A 16,009-nucleotide genomic window follows, 5' to 3' on the forward strand; every position below is an offset into this window, starting at 1 on the left:
TTCCAAGAATGCCCTAATTTCCTTGACGTCCTTAACCACTCCACCATTGTTATCAATATTATCATCATAATCATCATTATCAATATCGCTATCGCTATCATTATGATTGTGATTATAATATTGATCAAGATCGATGGCTAACCCATGAATCTCCTCAAAATACTCATCAACCTCAACAATAACCGACATAGAAAGCAAACACGACGAAGCCGACTCAACAACAACACGATTTTCCTTCATCCCCAAGTAACCTCTAGCAATGGCTTCAGTAACCGTGTCTCTAGCAAAAATTTCCACATTAAGTTCATCCAAACGCTCCTCCACAAAATCCCGAAAGTAGCCTTCGTAGATATTCTCGTATGTAATACCTTCTTCTAATGGCAACATGAACGTCAAGCACGCATCGAAAACACCATTGATGTAATTCTTGTATTTTATATCAACAGCGATTTTGATTTCATGATTATTCTCATGGTGTTTAGGGTTTTGAGTAATAGATGGTGTAACATCTACTCTTACTGATTTTTGAATAGTGGATATGTAACGGGTTAGAGTGAACATTGATGAATGAAGTGTTGTGATTGATTAATGATTAAAGTGAAGAAATTAAAGATCAGGTTTATATTATTAGGGTTTAAACTTATGGAAGTTTTTTTGAAATATTGAGTAGCGGCATTAGGGTTTGATTTGTATTGCCAGAATCGGTTATTGAGATTTGTAGTGCTGTTTATTGGATTTGATTTTTGAGGGTTTTTTATGGAAACTTTCGTTTTTTCTTAGTTTTTTTTAGGAAATTAAGTGCCTTCTGATTTCCCTTTTTACACGTATATCACTCATTCTCGCCACTAAGAGAATAGTACATCAGATGTAATATATTCGAGAGTAAAACAATAATTTTTCTATCTATTTAATAGGTACTCCCTCCTATTTCCTTATATCTTCCCCTTTCTTTTGGGGACAAAAATTAAGAAAGGGGGAGAACGAAGGAATAAAGTAGAATAAAGTATTGTAAGTTGTGAAATTTATAGGTGAGATAAAATAATAAAGAATGAATGATGAATAAAGAATAGATAAAATAATGAGAGTTGTTGATTTTTTAGCAGGGAGAAATTAATTAAAAAATGAATAAAACTTACCAAAAAAAGAAAAGAGAGAAGATAATCAAACTTGTGTGAAAAAAGAAAGAGGGAAGATAATAGGAAATTGGAGGGAGTATAATATATCCCCCATAATAATCTTAACTAGCAAAATAATTAACCCACCTACCACTAAAAAAAGGCACTGATGCAATACATCAGATGTACCTTCTTGCCCACTCCAACTGCCGAAGTGGAGTTCTATATTTCGATTTTATGTTATGGGTTCAAGGCCGGCCTAATGGGTGCACAAAAAAACCTGATGAGAGACAAAGAGAGATAAGAGTGATGACACCAAAAAAAAACCCAAAACCACTGCCCTGAACCACAGCCCTCGCCGACTCGGGTAACCGCCGCTGTCCCTTCGCTCCTCAGAACCTCATCCTCCTCCATCCTTGCCTCTTATGGATGCTCCAAGGCGATCGACGCGCACGATGGTACTTCGCAAACTCATCAGCCACCACCAAAACCACCCTCTCCTGGTACTCTTCTACCACCAAAAACCACCTACAAATCTGCCCTCACAAACTCCCTACTCGCATCAAACCACATACCTCCATCTGTCCAAACCCCTAAATTTTCCCCCAATTCAATTGAAACTAACCAGAAATCCGACCCGACTATCGTGCTTCCTCAGTCAGTGATTGATTCGATTTGCTCCAAGTGGGAGACCACCCTGATCATCAAATTAACAGGTAAATCAATTGATTCCACTCATCTTGCATCTTCTCTTAAATCGTTGTGGAATTGTAAAAAAAAATTGATTTAATCGGTTTGGGTAGAGGTTATTAATCCTGCAAACTTGATGCTAGCTCTGACCTTTTAAATGTCAAAGAAAATGGTTCGTGGTTCCTTCAAGAACACTACCTTCATGTTCAACCGTGGATACCAAACTTCCAACCTTCGACGGCGACAATTGAAACTATTCCAACATGGATCATTCTTCCAGAGTTACCAATTGAGTATCACCGTCTAGATATACTCAAAGTGATCAGGAATTCACTAGGTGGATTCATCAAACATGATTCAAACGGGCTTAATAGAAATAATGTTAGGTTTGCTAGGATTTCTGTCCATCTCGATCAGTCAAAGCCGGCTCCTACCAAGGTTTGGTTGGGTTCATTCTGCCAGGAAATTAAGCTTGCGGAAAAACAGATTTTTTGTAGGGTCTGCCGTAATTTTTGCAATGGTTCTTGTCATGAAACAAAAGACTTTGCCAACCTGGATATATCATCTTCCAGGGAGAATATAGTGGTCCAACAAATGAATAAAAATAAAACTGTGGAGGAAAAACTTTCAGCTCTTGTGAACCGTTGGCTCCTCCTTTGACCTCTTCGGATACTTGGAGGATGGTCCCTTTTAAGGATAAATTTAAGGGTTTTGATATATACAACCCACTGGGTTGTATTTAAGCATTTAATATCTTCCATATTTGGAATTAAGTTGGGAATTCAAAACTAAATTATGCAGTAATTAATGCATATATTTACAACTTCTTTCCATATTTAGTTTCTTAAATACAACCCAATGGGTTGTATATATCAAAACCCTAAATTTAAAGCTCCTTTAATTGCTTCAGAAACTCCTGCCTTGTTCATCTCATCTACTCCATGTCCTTTGGATAATAGCCCTCTTATTATCCAGGGCCCTTCCCCCTTTTTCACAAAATTTACTCTTGACCAACTTTTTGGACTTCCTTCATTGTTCTCTCTTCTCTCTTAACCTGTTTCCCTTTTACCTATTCCCCTCCTCCCATCTTTTATTTTTTTCAAAAATCAAAGCTCCTATTCGATAAAAAAATAAAACTAAAAAAAAAAAGATTCGCAGAACTACAATAATGTCAAACCCAACCCCATCTCTCCAAGAGTCAGACACATCCACCTGCCTCCATCATGATCCTAGCCAAAGTAACCATCCCACCCTCCTACCTCCCACACCAGACCCTCTTCATATCAAGCCAACCATCCCGAATCCCAATCACTCTCCTCATCCTCCACCAAGAGGCGATCCGAAGGGCATTTACCAACCCCACATTAACCCTTCCAGAAGTTCCAATAAACGAAACAACCTTTATCTACGAGCATCGCCTCATCTCGCGTCAGGTAACCGTTCCAAGCCTTCGGTCCATTCTGGCCAATCCATACTGTTCCGGGTGTAATTCCAGAGCAACTATTGTTACCACCCGTGGCTTGTAGAATGATGTCTTGAGTTGAATCCTTCTTGTCTTTATCGTTCCCCTCGGCCTCTCCTGCAACAATGAACGAACTGAGGGCTTGGCTTTGTGCCAAGCGTACTCACTCCGACGCTCAAGTCAGTAAACTTAGAGGAATAAGTTGTTACTTGGCTAAGGATGTATTGTAGAGAGATAAGGGAGATATTACCAGATGAATAGTGATTCTTAGGTTAATTTATGGATCCTCTCCTCAATGAAGGTTGAGGAGTATTTATAGACTTTCACCTTTTGTCACGTAGTGGCCAAGTGGCCAAGTGGCTAGCAGGTGGAAAGACCATTCTACCCTCGGTAGATGGACCCATGGCGGGCCGAGGGTCTTGGATATGAGTACGCGGATATGTGTCCCATTTGGCCGGTTGCGGCCGATACCCAGTGACAGTAGATGAGTTCAGACGGCTAGGTTCATCTAAGTCGTTGACTTTCTTTGGGGATATCCTTGACCTTGCTCAATGTGTTGACTTGGTCGGTGGTGCGAATATGCCCCATCAATTTGCCCCCAGCGTAGTCTATGCCGTGGTACGGGCTCCAGATGTATCTTTGAGCGTATATTCTCGCGCAAGTAATTTCGAAATTTTTCGGTATCGGCTTCTTCTACCTCTACTGGTTTTGCTTAGGCCGTACCATATCCCCCTCCACATGGATGTGTAAAGGGCATCCGATGTGGAAAAGAAAGTGACGTTGGCCGAGACCGGGGTTGGAGTGCGGTTGTTTTGATTGCCCCAGTAGGTGCTTCCTAGCTTGGTTGATCATGTGGCGGCGGAGAGCGAGATACCTAGGAATTTGTTGAGGAAGATGAATAGGCGAAGAGAGGTGAAGGGGCGTGTTGAAGACGCTTCATCATCGCTTTATTGCATTGATTGACGTTTGGTATTCGTTGCGACGATTGACTTTTTTCATGGTTGCATGTCCGACACGTGTCTGTTCTTGATTGGTTTGGCGCTTCATGGGTCATTCTCTTATTGGTCCTTCTTCATGGGCTTTTTTCTATAAATAGGGCGGTTATTAGTGAAATTGGCCACCAATTTCATTCTCTCCAAAATTTTCTCTTTCTATACTTTTAAGGGCTTCTTTGTCTTCTAATTTTCAGAGTTGTTACTCCGGCGAGTGTTTTTCTTCAAGGTAAACAAACAAATTTCCTCACTTCTTATTTTGTTAAATAATCATTGCTATCATGTCCTCTCTTGACGCCGGACTAGCACTCTCGCGCCGGGGTTCCCCGTCGCGTCTCGATGGGGAGGGGATACTAGATGCCATCCCGATAAGGTTTGGGGGCCCTAGGTCTCCTTCTCCTGAAGTTGATCCTCAAGTTTTGGAGGAATGGGAGGATGACGATGATGTCGATCATGACGACGTGACGATTTTGGTGATGATCTTTGAAAAGGCTCGTCCTAATGAGGGGAGGCGATGCGTTATGGATCACGGCGGCGCTGTAAGGTCCGCCTTGACCGTGCTTGGACCCATAAGTTCGCCGATTGCTCGGCGAGACATTTTTCGAGGGCCATTTTTTCTTTGGCGGGGGATACAAAATTGTTATCCCCGAGGAGGGTCAGCGGTCTGTTGCCCTCCCCCGGGCCACATTGGCGTATACATGCGGCACTTGGAGTACGGGCTCCGGTTTCCACTGAATGAGTACGTTATGGCCATCATTAGGGCCATGAACGTTCTTGTTGCCTTAACCGCACCGTTGGTTGTTGTGAGGACCATAGTCGGTTTTGTCGGCTTTGTCTCTTGAGGAGAGGCCCCAACGGTGAATTTATTCCGTCGGCTTCATCATCTCCGGCCATCAATCTCTCGGCGCGTCGGATGGTACGGTGTGCAAATGGGAGCGGGGTTATGTCTCTGTTGACAAACTTACTTCTTGCAAGGATTTGGAAAGATCGGTGGGTGTACGTTAAGGTCTTGGGATGACTATCCGCCGCCCCGCTTCTTTCAAAGACCAAGTTAATTTGCGGTGTGAGACTAAGGCGGAGCACGACGGATGGGTCACCGGAAAAAGCTCAAGATGGATGCCGCAAGGTCCCTCTTAAGGAGGATGAGAAGGCGCGATGAGGCTCTTTGAGGCGGACAAGAGTGGGAGTCCGAAAAGATGGATTCCCCCAACGCTTGAGATCATCCTCCGGGATGAGCCGCTCTGCCGTGTCGGCCTCATCATACAGGCCCTAGCACGGGGTGAGTGGGGTCGGTGTGAGGCCCATCACCGCTCTCAATGCTCTGTTTCTCGAACTTCGACTTATTTCTTCTACTTAACTCTTGCTTTGTTTCCTTTGCAGACCACTTTGGGACCAGGACATCGAGGATATCCTTCGGAGAATGGGGCCGCACAAAGATAAGACATTGCTAACTTGCATCCCAAGGCTCTAACCCGACCGCAGGACGTCGCCGAATGATCTCATGGATCGCCGGTGAAAAGCTTGAATGTGGTGGAGGCCAGGCGAAGGTTGTTAGTAACATGCCGCGCCATACGCGAAAGACAAAGTCTTCGTCGGCGGCGACGGCGTCGACATCGATTCCACCTCCCATCCCCGTTGTTCGAAGGTGGCGGTGCGGATCGTTGATATCTCCGATGGGGAGGACTCGATGAGGAGGGTCTCCCCTTATCCGTAAGAGAAAGGAGACAAAGCATCTACCGCCGCTGCTGCTAGCCGGCTATTTGGCGAGGAAATGCGTCATCCCGCCAAGAAGGCGAAGCATGGTATGCGATCTATCTTGTGGTTGATTTAATAGGATTCATTAGCGCCGCCGATGACAGCCCTCGGCATGTCTATGCATGTTGATCCGATGCTTTCGTTAAATCTTGAGGTCACCATTGTCGGCCGTCGCTCTTATTGAAAGAAGTGGAGGAGGACCCGCGCAGAGCGGCAAGAAGTGGAGGAGGACCCCGCGCAGGCTGGTGATCATAACGTCCCCATTGACTCTTCATCCCCGAAGGTTTCCCCCCCGATCGCAGTGGTGATCGAAACGTCATCATCGACTCTTCATCCCGAAGGTTTTCCCCTCCCGATTGCAGTGGTGATCGAAACGTCACCGACTTTTCATCCGAAGGTTTCCCCTCCCGACCTTGTAGCGGAAAGCGCGAGGTTGATCGAGAGGTGGCGAGGTGGAACGGCCGCCGGTGCTCGTATTATAGAGCGGGGAGAAGGCGTGGCTCAATCCGCTCTTGAGCTTAATGCCACTAAGAAGGTGGCCGTGAAGGCGAAGTTGGATCTCCTCAATGAGCAGAGGCTTAGGGGAGATGCGATCTTTGAAAAGGAGGTCCTTCGCCGAGAGAGCCAAGGCCGAGGCTGCTGCGGCCGAGTTTGCAAAGCTCCGGAGAAGTGTGACCTTGTTCGAGGCACGCCGACCTTTATTTCAGCAGAGGAACGAATTCGGGGGCATGCATCGATCCGGGGAAGGTGATTCGGAGCAAGGAGGCCATCATTAGGCAAAAGGAGGACGACATTGAGATGCTCCAAACCGTCATGCTCCCTAATATGTGCGCCGATTCCGGATCCGCCGAAGAAGCCGCCGGGGAAGTGATTGAAGAGCTCTTCATGCTTGATGGTTCCTTTCCGTGGAGCAAATTTGACGAGTTTGTTTGACGACAAGCTCGAAGCGAGGAGAAGGCGTGGCGGAGAAGGCCAAGGAGGCGGTGAGGGTGAAGATAGAGGAAGAGGCGGCCGCGGATAAAGCAGCCCTTGATGAGAAGGCTAAGGCGGCCAAGGAGGAAGCCGAGAGAATGAGGGCAGCTTAGCTGCCGAGGCTAAGGCTGAGGCTGAGGCCAAGCCGAGGCCGCTAGGAAAAGCTATTTGGGTTGCCCATCGAAAAAGATGTCGCTCTCTGCTGCCGATGACAACAAAGAACAGCATAGGGAGGCGGCGGTTGTCACCGAGCTCACCGGCGTTTCGGATAGCTTCACTGCTCGGGAGCCAATTATTAAGCCCTTCCTCCCTGCCATCTTTTGGCGTTCCAAATGACATTTGTAACTTTTGCTTTTCTTTTCCCTGTACTTGTATAACTTTGGTAGGTTGTGTTTTGGCTTGTCCCTATGGGGACGGCCGTCGTCTGCGTTCTCCTCGCTTGTAACCTGTTATTATTTTTAATAAGAGTCCGTTTCTTCTGCCTCCGGCTTGGCCGAGGTTTTTACCTCATTTCTTTTTCTTGCGCTAATGGTTGAGCGTCTCAACTGTACTTAGCGTTTTACTTTGCCTCTAACTTGGCCGAGGTCTTTTCTCGTCTTCGTCTGAGTTGTCTTCTTACGTTATTAATTGAGCGTCTCTTTTGTTTCCGCCTCGGCTTAGCCGAAGCGTCTAAGTGCGTATCTCGGTGCGTTTAACGCTTCAAGGCATTTTGACCGCTTGGCCGAGTATCAATCGCTACCGGGTCGTGATCGTCGCGGTGTACGCTACGAGGGTGATCACCGCTCTTTGGTGTGTGACGGTGTGGCGGCGTCATGTTATTTGATGGTGACTGCCGTGGCGTCTACCTCCTGTTGATGACTGCCGCTCTTGTCGGTGTGACAGTGTGAGCCGGCGTCTATTTCTTGATGATGACGGCCGTGGCGTCTACCACTTGGAGTGACTGCGACGGTGTCCACCTCTTGGTGGAGACTGCCACTCTTGTCGGTGTGACAGTGTGAGTCGGCGTCTACTTCCTGTTGATGACTGATGGGGGAGAATGGACACTTTGATGGAAGACTTGGATGATTTTTCATTAGGTATAAACATGCGTTGGGGTGCCCATCTTGGACACCTCCGCCGCTATACAAAGTTTTCCCGAGATTACCAGCGTCCTAATGGCTCATCAAAGGCACACCTTCCGAGTCAGCCGCTTGTTGCATCCATGAGGTCGCCCTCCTGTTGTAAGGATGGGCTTTTCCCTTTCTCTGACTTCTTTGCCACTTTGAGGGATTGCATGTCGCATCCTGCGCGGCTATACGGGACGTTGACCACCTCGTCCTTCTCGTCCTTGGAGACGAGCTTATGCGCTTCCCCACGGTCCGAGACATACATCGGTGTTAGGGCCGGATGGACATCCTTGCGTCGGCCTCGCTCGGGGGTGACTCGGCCTATGAGAACGTTGTAGGCGGACGAGCCGTCATTGACCACGAACTCAGCTAGGACATTCTTAGCCGCATTCCCTTCGCCGAACATCATCGGTAGTCTGATTGACCCCAACGGTACCAGGCCGGCCCCAGAGAAGCTGTATAGTGGATTGGTGCAGGGGCTTAAATCCTTGGCTTTCGAGGCCGAGGCCGAGGAAGCACTCCCGAACATGATGTACGTGTAGGCGCTGTGTCAATCGGGCACCTCTTGACCAGGTGGTTGGATATGTCCAAATTGACTACGAGTGGGTCATTTGTGAGGAGCGATGACTCCCTCGTAGTCCTTCCTTCCAATAGTCATATCGGGGATGTTGGAAGCGGGGATCGCTGCGTTGGGCACAAAGTTGATGGCCTGATATAGCTCGTTTAGGTGTCGTTTGTGCCCATGAGCGGACCCTCCGTTCTCGTTGCCCCCGATGACAACATGGATTACTCCTATCCGTTCGAAGACGGATTTCTTATCTGAACCGCCGGCGTCAATCTTTTGGCTTTTGGCAACGTACTTGCCGAGACTCCCCTTCCGGATCAGCTCTTCAATGGCATTCTTGGATCGACGGTTGTCGATAAGGTGGACCGGTGTGGCCGTGGTACTCACAGTACTGGCTCGTGTCACCGTCTCCCTTCGGCTTGGGGGGCCTTTCCCACTTCTGGCCCTCGTTCTTGCTCAGGGCGAAGACCTCCGCGGCCGATACGACCAGGGGGGTGCGATCTTTGTACCGATGCTGGTAATACGCTCCCGAACTCCCGGCACTGCCGAGCTCATCTCTGGCGGACTTGTCGGGCCGTGACCTATTATTGTCGCGGCGTCTTTCAACAGAGATCGTGACCGATTATTGTCACGGCGTCCTTCATCCGGGTTGTCCTCCCGGCGGCTCTTCTTTTTTGAGGGTTTGGCCTCGCTAGGGCCTACCCAGGTTTTGTGGTAGTCCTCCAATTTGATGGCTTGATCAACCAATTTCCTAGCGGCGTCCAAGGTCGGGCGCCGCTTTTGATGAGCTCGTTTTTAGGTCTCCCCTTGGGAGGCCTTTCATCAGCCGCGAAGGTTGCCGGTTCATTGCTCATTCGGCTCACACGAATTTCTTGAACCTTGGCGTCGAACCTCTTCACATAACCCGGAGAGACTCGCCTCCCTCTGTCGATAGTCGGGAGGTCCGATGTCTCCACGGCCCTCCTCTTGTTGCAGAATCTTTGGGCTAAGAACGTGTCCTTTAGGTCGGCGTAAGATATCCGGCCGTCGGGTAGCCCCTTGTACCAACTCGTGCCATCCCGCAGTGTCGTTGGGAAGATTCGGCACCAAACCTCATCGGGTTGCTCCCATACCGACATGTGAGACTCGTAAGCCTCGACGTGGTCGGTTGGGTCACCTTCTCCTTTGTATGCTATAGGTGGTAACCCGACTTAGTCGGCACCGGGGTATCTAGGACGAGGCGCGAGGGGTGCCCGACCACATGTCGAACGACACGCGGCGATCGGCTCCTCGCATTCCTAGTCCGGCTTCTCTCCTCGTAGTGAGAAGGACTTCTCCTCCGACTCTGGTGAGTCGGGCTTCTTCTCCAACTCTGACGAGTTGGGCTTCTTTCGCTCCTCCGGGGTGTGCCTCGTTCGTGCCGCGGCGACGCTGTCTTCTCATGAGTGCGAGAAGGACTTAGGTCTACCACGACCACTTTGGGCTCCTCCGGTGTCTTGACAGGTCGACTTCTCCTAATGCTCCGTTCAAGTTTCTTGGGGTCACATTTTGGGGCTGGTCTCTGGAAGGTTTCCGCCGCTCTTGTCGGCGTGACGGTGAGCGGCGTACTCCCAATTAGGTCCGGGAGCATCTTCTTGATTTCTTTGCGTCAACCACATGTCCCATGATGGTGACCTGGTCGGCAGGCGGCGGAGTGTGGTATTATTGGCATCCCGTACTCCGGTTGAATCACTTGACCGGCGGAGGGTTGCACAACTCCAGATTTGTGGACGGTATCATCTTGGTAAAATTCGGCTTCGTCAGTCGCGAATACCTCTTGTTGTTTCGACATCTTCTTGGCTTCTGGGGTGGGTTTTTTGTGTGTTTTTTTTTTGTTTGGGAATGAATGTGACTAGCTTCTAGTGTCTTCCCCACAGACGGCGCCAATTGTTCCGGGTGTAATTCCAGAGCAAGTATTGTTACCACCCGTGGCTTGTAGAATGATGTCTTGAGTTGAATCCTTCTTGTTTTTATCGTTCCCCTCGGCCTCTCCTGCAACAATGAACGAACTGAGGGCTTGGCTTTGTGACAAGCGTACTCACTCTGACGCTCAAGTCAGTAAACTTAGAGGGATAAGTTGTTACTTGGCTAAGGATGTATTGTAGAGAGATAAGGGAGATATTACCAGATGAATAGTGATTCTTAGGTTAATTTATGGATCCTCTCCTCAATGAAGGTTGAGGAGTATTTATAGACTTTCACCTTTTGTCACGTAGTGGCCAAGTGGCCAAGTGGCTAGCAGGTGGAAAGACTATTCTACCTCGGCCGATGGACCCATAGCAGGCCGGCCGAGGGTCTTGGATATGAGTACGCGGATATGTGTCCTGGCTGGCCGGTTGCCAGGCCGATACCCAAGTGACAGGCCGATGAGTTGCATCGGCTAGGCTGTCTAAGTCGTTGACTTTGCTGTGGATATCCTTGACCTTGCTCAATGTGTTGACTTGGTCAGCGGTGCAGAATATGCCCCATCACATACAATCCCCCAACACCATCCCTAAACATTTGTCTTGTCAATCCCTGGATGCAAATGGGGTGCATAACACCAGCCAACTTCCTAGATATTGCAGATCTCCAACTCCTACAACGGGTCATCCATTGCTTCCTGATGTGGTGAATGGCACATGATGTACCAATCTCTGGTCGTCCCACCGGAACTACGATTCCTAATGTACCTTATGCCCATCTTACCTCGATTAAGAATGGTCTATTTGTTGAGCTTAACTTCCAAGGATCTCCTAGTTGCGAGTTACTCGAACTTGGTAGTGGCGTTCATAATTGCACTACAAAGAAGGGAAGTGGGCGTGTTGATCAGTTGGGATTAAGAACCAGGGCTGAGTCACATGTAGATGCTAATGACTCTCAGCGGGTCCAACTGCAAGTTGTACAGCGCTCGTCTAGGACGAGAGCTGGACGTGGTAGAAGACGCGGACAGACCGAGAGCTCAAGCCGAGCTAACTAATTCTTACCTTCTCCCTGCTGGCATGAATATTCTTTATTGGAATTGGCGTTGCATCGCTAGGCCATTCTTTACTACATACCCACTTGTCTTACCTTGTTAATGCTCACAAACTTGCCATTGTGATTCTTTTAGAAACTAGAGTCAGATCCCCTAACTCTCTTACCATCGTACGCTCGCTCCTTTTTTATTCTTTTGAGGTCTTGGATTCGGTTGGATTTACGGGTGGCATTGTCATTCTTTGGAATGCGAGAGATGCGGCGGTTACTCTTCTCACTAAATGCGATCAATTTATCAATGTGGTGGTTCAGGTACTTCTTTGTAACTTTAATTTCTTGCTTTATGAAGTTTATGCGAGTCCTAAATTTAGACTCCGTCGTAACCTGTGGACCAATCTTTTAACCTCCCCATCAACCAAAACCTGTCTTGGGTCTGTATTGGGGACTTCAACAAAGTCACTTTTGCTTCTGAAAAGTTAGGAGGCCGTTGTATTAAGCTCAATAGAGCTGACCTCTACAAATCGACCTTAGACTCCTGCAACTTAATTGATATTGGTTTCTCCGGACCGAAATTCACCTGGACTAATAAGCGTCGCACTGCCCCTATCTTAGATCGTCTTGATCGGGTTTGGGTCAACCAAATATGGATGAAACATTATCCAAACTCCCATAACTATCACTTAATCCGTCTTTCTTCTGACCATTGCCCTACTATCTCGAAACCCACTATCGAGTATTCCCCCTTAAACAAGCCTTTCAAGTTTGAGTCTTTCTGGTTGTGTGACCCGACTCCCACCCCCTTGTGTCTCAAACCTGGCCCACTCTTAGTGACACTATCCCTGCCAAGCTTACACACTTAAGCTTCACCCTAACGGATTGGGCTTCTGTTACTTTTGGAAACATTTCAAAAAAGAAAAAGAATCTCACTTCTCGACTCCTTGGCATCAAAAGAGAGCTTTGCTCTCACCCCACCTCCTCCTTCCTTTAGAATTTAAATGACTCGCTCACCTTCGAGCTCAATTGTGTCCTGAACCTAGAACACCATTACTGGAAAGTGTAGATACCTCATTTCTACACCTTCTGCCAACCACCCGGTGATGATTGGGCCGCATGTTTGATACGCGCACTACTAAAATAAGGAGAAAAGGAATCATCAATAAATAACCATGTAAGTATGGAGATGGTTTGTTTTGTATAAAAAACCAATTTTTAAAGATAGATGATTTCTTAGAAAATATCAAAGAAACCACTCTACTTGAAAAATGGTTCCATATAGAAAAAAAAAAAAAAAAATCAAAACAGCTATCAATAATCACAAATTCTCATTATAGACGGACACTATCCGTCTATACATATAGACGGATACCATTTTCCCTCACAAAATACCCATTTGCCATAAAGTGGGAAGCACATAGGGTGCCCCACCTTGTCCCCTACCTATTGATCAATAATTGACCTAGGGACTTCATTTTCCAAATCCTCGCTACTTCTCCCATACTCCATTTCTCCCAACCCCTTTTTCTCTCACTACTTACTTCCCCGGATCTCCCTCACACCAGGCGCCTCCTCTCCGGCCAACCACCCGTGATACGCTGCCAACACTAGGCCACCTCCACCACACGCGATACGCTGTCGTCGACTTTTGTGAGCAGTCACAATGTCCTCAACTCCGTGGTACTGCGAGTTCGCAATTGCAAGGTTTGTTTCCCCTCAAATTTCAATTTTATTTAGGTTATAGGATCCTTTTATTGAATTATATAATTTCTTTTAGACTAATTACTCTTTTATTATTGGTTTATTTCCCTAATTTTAAGTTTCCTGGGTTGATTTTTTTGTTTAGGTAAATTAAAATTATTAATTACTCGAACCCTAACTCAGTAATTAATTTCAGTTTCATTTTCATTTTGGATAATTGGACATTAAGTAATTTGTACTAAGACTGTGTCTAATTTGGATTGGTTTGATTTTATGGGAGAGGAAGAACAGGTTGTGTGTTACTTGATTGGCACTAACCCATATGCCGCTTCAGGCTCAAGGACGTGTTACTTACTCAGCGGCAAGTGTAGGAAGGTAATTTATTTAGCTTTTACATTTTAGTGAACATCTTAGTTAATGAGGTTCCGAAGGGAGTTTATTAATTGGGAATGTGAATTCATATAGTTTTTGGAATTTAACCATGTTTAGATATTTTAGTTTTAGCATCAGTTACTAGTGATGTTCAACTATTATGTTTTATGCAGGATGATTGATCAACCCAGTTACCCCTACAGTTGAGGTAATTCTATGATTTTGATACACTCGCACCCCTCTGATGTATTTTTGAACAATCGGAAAATGCTATTCAATGTTGGAGTGCTGGGTAGTCTAAGTATGTAGGTTGGTATTCCCAAAGAACCTTTGTCACTTCAAAACGTCCCTCACATATCTTCTATCTCCTTGACATTGGTCCAACGTAGTATTTTTTATTTTCATTTGTCTGCTCTTAAGGAGTATTGTACAAATAGCAGCGGGAGAAGTTGCTTCTACTTATTTTCTGTCCATAATAACCCAACATGTGATGTAATGAGCGAAGATGAAAAGAGATTAATTGAGGATGCAATTGAGTAGACAATGGGATGGTTAGATTGGAATTATCTATGTGGAAATGTGTCTTTGTTTGAGCAAAAGAAGGCTGACCTTCAGAGTGTTTGTGATCATGTTTTGGGTAAGAAAAATTTGAAGCATAAGTTCACTGAGTTAAATGATGTTGATTGAGACGGTTGCTGTTTTTTTCGTCCTAATTTTGTTGTGTTCTAGAGTAACAAGTCATTTGGAACTTGAAAGGCATTCTGTTCTCCTGTTTGTTCTTGCATTTCTATTTGTTTGTGAACAAACTCTTGGGAGAGTCCATCTTACTTTTTTAAAGTAACAATTTCCAAAAAATCCTAAATTTTCCTAGGCTGATATCCAATTACGCTGCGTTATTTATGGTGGTACCGATTACCTTTTTTATCGCATCGCTGCTTGTAATCTGTTATGATGAAGTTTCGTTTGCTATATTTTTTTAACACAGTTTCGCTGCTTGTAATCTGTTTTGTTGTAGCCTCAAATTCATTTTCTCTTCTGCTGCAGCCTGCATAGCATATGAATGGTTACGTGTCTGTGAGCTATGTGATTTATTTTACTTCCAATTTTACACAAGTTTTACATTTGATATCAGGTTGCACTCCTTTTCATCTTATTACTACTTTATTACACGCCTTTTTTGGGTTGTTACATCTTCGATTACTACTGCTGCCTTTTTTTTGGTTTTTCTTGATTTATTGTGTCGCCTTTGAGGTTGCACGGGTTTCTTGGTGATTTGCCAGTCGAGAATCACATTGAGCGCATGAAATATGTCAACACTTTTGAATTTACGATGCCATGTTTTTACATGTAACAATTTCCAGGTACTATAGTGCGCTTTGGAGGGACACTGATATATTGTACCAGATGACTTATTGGCTTATTGGCTGCTGACTTGGTGTTACTTTGTTAAACATGAGTAGTCTAGTAAGTTCAAATTCATCTATTAGTATTGTTTTTCAGTTATGATTTTTTTTTGTTGGTTAGGAAAATGTGGATTTCATTTGTTCTGAGACGCAACGAAGTAGAGGAGGAAGAAGATGGACCAAAGCTGATCAATGGGAGTTAGATTTTTATTTTTTAGGTACTTTTTTAGGATTATATTGTCATCTTTTTTGTATTTGTCCACCAAATATTACTTGCTTCAAGTGATTGTAAAAAAGAATACACTTTATTTTATATATATGGAATCTTTTTATGGTATGTGTGTTTTGTTGCGTGGAACATGAGTATGCACACAATCGACTTATTATGGCACTCATATGTAATACTCGTATAACAACGCAATAGGTGAGGCGAAAAAATAATAATAAAAAAAATCAAAGAGATCATACTTCTCTAATCCTTGGTTTGGGTAAAGAAACCATTTTTCTCTATTCCATGGTTTTTAATCTTGAGTTAAGAAACCATTTTTTTGACTTTAGTGGTCTCTTTTTCAGTGGACAAAGAAACCATTTATCTAGGATGGATGCTTTCTAACTTTTATTCAAAGAAACCATTTTTATTTACATGGTCTCTTACCCTAAGAGACCTTTGAGCTTGAGACCATCTCTATGTTGGTTTCTTAGGTCAATTTGCAATGGTCTCTTTGGCCTTTTTTTCTAGTAGTGGCGGAACGATTTATGACAGTTCGTAAATTTATCGTCAAGTGATAGCTCAAATATTTGTGTCTACTCCTTGGTCGTCATCTACACGCCGATACGGTCGTTTTGACAGTAATTAGAGTTCATTTGGATTCCGGGTCAAAAACCGCTTCATTTTCTAAGAAACCGTTT

At 45.4% G+C, this 16,009-nt stretch overlaps 1 long non-coding RNA gene across 5 annotated transcripts; it reads left to right on the forward strand.

Annotated features, from left to right (window-relative positions):
* Positions 1 to 1,222: 1,222 nt before the first annotated feature.
* Positions 1,223 to 15,437, forward strand: LOC141648083 (uncharacterized). Of its 5 annotated transcripts, XR_012545928.1 has the most exons (5): positions 10,287 to 11,942; positions 13,190 to 13,328; positions 13,617 to 13,700; positions 13,871 to 13,905; positions 14,742 to 15,437. It is a non-coding gene; the product is annotated as an uncharacterized LOC141648083 (long non-coding RNA). The 5 variants fall into 5 exon arrangements; XR_012545926.1 differs by lacking the exons at positions 10,287 to 11,942; positions 13,190 to 13,328 and adding an exon at positions 1,223 to 1,831; XR_012545925.1 differs by lacking the exon at positions 10,287 to 11,942 and having other exon boundaries at positions 11,952 to 13,328.
* Positions 15,438 to 16,009: the final 572 nt, after the last annotated feature.

The sequence above is a fragment of the Silene latifolia genome, chromosome 3, assembly GCF_048544455.1.
Source record: "Silene latifolia isolate original U9 population chromosome 3, ASM4854445v1, whole genome shotgun sequence".
In the NCBI taxonomy this organism is placed as follows: domain Eukaryota; kingdom Viridiplantae; phylum Streptophyta; class Magnoliopsida; order Caryophyllales; family Caryophyllaceae; genus Silene; species Silene latifolia.